The sequence below is a fragment of the Juglans regia genome, chromosome 10 (assembly GCF_001411555.2).
Source record: "Juglans regia cultivar Chandler chromosome 10, Walnut 2.0, whole genome shotgun sequence".
Taxonomy (NCBI): domain Eukaryota; kingdom Viridiplantae; phylum Streptophyta; class Magnoliopsida; order Fagales; family Juglandaceae; genus Juglans; species Juglans regia.
This window is the reverse complement of record NC_049910.1, coordinates 4,692,698-4,694,551: the sequence shown is the minus strand read 5'-3', so window position 1 is coordinate 4,694,551 and position 1,854 is coordinate 4,692,698. Positions and strand designations below refer to the sequence as shown.

The 1,854-nt window shown below is 37.8% G+C and overlaps 1 pseudogene; it reads left to right on the top strand.

Moving 5' to 3' along the window:
- The first annotated feature begins 668 nt into the window (after positions 1 to 668).
- LOC108981122 lies at positions 669 to 1,234 on the top strand (annotated as a pseudogene).
- The last annotated feature ends 620 nt before the right edge of the window (positions 1,235 to 1,854 follow it).

Sequence of the window (1,854 nt, the reverse complement as noted above, 5' to 3'; positions counted from 1 at the left end):
ACTTTTTAAAATTTTAAAATAAAAATAATATTATAAAAATAATTTATTTAATTTTTAACTTTTATATTAATTCATCCTAAAAACAGAACAGTCTTTGATCTATTGTTACAATGGAAAGCAGTCAAACAATCAACTCTTATTTTTGGTGTGGTGTATTTTGAAGCTGTAACTTTTTCTTTACGTATCGGATTTAATGCAGAATTATCCTTTTTGGTTAAGGTTCTCGTGAATTATTGTTGTCCTTGAAAAGCGGCTAATTTGTAGCTACGCGATCAATAATATAGGAATATTCTGTAAGAAAAATGCTTAATGCAGTCAGGCTGCGTAAGCGCGGGGGAATCGGTGCCCCCATGGAAAAGTAACAAAACGAATCGTTTCAGCTTTGCCCTCCTTCTCTTCGTCTCCCTCCAGTTCATTCTCTTCTGAGCCATGAAAGCTCTGCCTCTCCCTCTTCTTCTCACCTTCATCTTCCCATCAGTTGTTCTGCCTTCCCACCTTCATCTTTCTCATGAAATCCTCATTATTTCGAAGAGAACGAACTCTATGTGAGGTATAGAATTAGGGCCTTAGAAACCTAGAGAAAGGGCAAGATTCCTAGCTCAACATCATTACCATTGTTGGTTTTCTAAGCATTCGTAGCTTACTTCGTAACTTTGAGGAACCGAAAAATGGTGACGAATATCGGAATGATAGACTCCGCTTACTTCGTCGGCAGATCTGAGATCCTTGCTTGGATCAACTCCACACTCCAACTCAATCTCTCCAAAGTTGAAAAGGCTTGTTCCTATGCGATTCACTGCCAGCTTATGACGTTGTTCATCCAGGGATGGTGCCGATGCACAAGGTCAACTTCGATGCCAAGAGCGAGTACGAGATGATCTAGAACTACAAGGTTCTTTAGGACGTCTTTAACAAACTCAAGATCACTAAGCAAATCGAGGTGAGCAAGCTTGTGAAAGGAAGGCCGCTTGATAATTTGGAGTTCATACAATGGCTGAAGCAGTACTGCGACTCCGTTAATGGAGGCATCCTACACAAAAACAATGCTTTGGATAGGAGAGAGGCTAGCAAGGGAGGAAAAGAAGCAAGCAAGAAAGTTGCTCCATCACAATCTTCAACCAAAAATATTGTGAATTTAGATGTGGATGCTGTTGGCATTCCCACATTATGGCCAAGGCAAAGGATTTCTGATGCTGCCGATGTCCATTGCAGTGGGTGCCTTATGACTTACTGATTATCCCTTTTATGGATGTTATCTTACTTCAATCCTCACGGAACAGTTTTTGTAGAATATTGCTACATATATTTCTACCGAGTTACAAGTAAATGGAAGAGACGGGGGTTTAATGCATGCCTTTTTTCATCTACCCATGAAGAAGACCGAAGAAGACTTAGACGAGACGAACTCTGAGAGATCCGTGAGACCCAAACGACGACCAAGACCAGAGACCCACATGAAGAGCTATGAGTGTCTTTCTTCCCATTTTCGTCTTTTTTTTTTTTAATTGACGTGGTAAAAAAAAATTATTTTTTTAAACGCCGACTGTGCGCCGTTTGCACTTGCCAACTGTCCCTAGCATAAGTGATAATTTAAATTACATCAAAATCAAAATTAAAATATATATTTTAAAAAATATTATTTCATTTCTCATGTAGTAGATGGGCTATGTATGCAGTACGGAGTAACCGTACACGCCAATCCATTTAAGAACATTATTTAAAAATCAAAATCAAAATTTAACAACAAATACTTCTTTAAGCATTAAATATTAAAAAAAAATCGGTGACCAATTCATCGGTGGATTTAACATTATTGTTTAAGAAAACATACAACATTTTACAATTAACTACAGC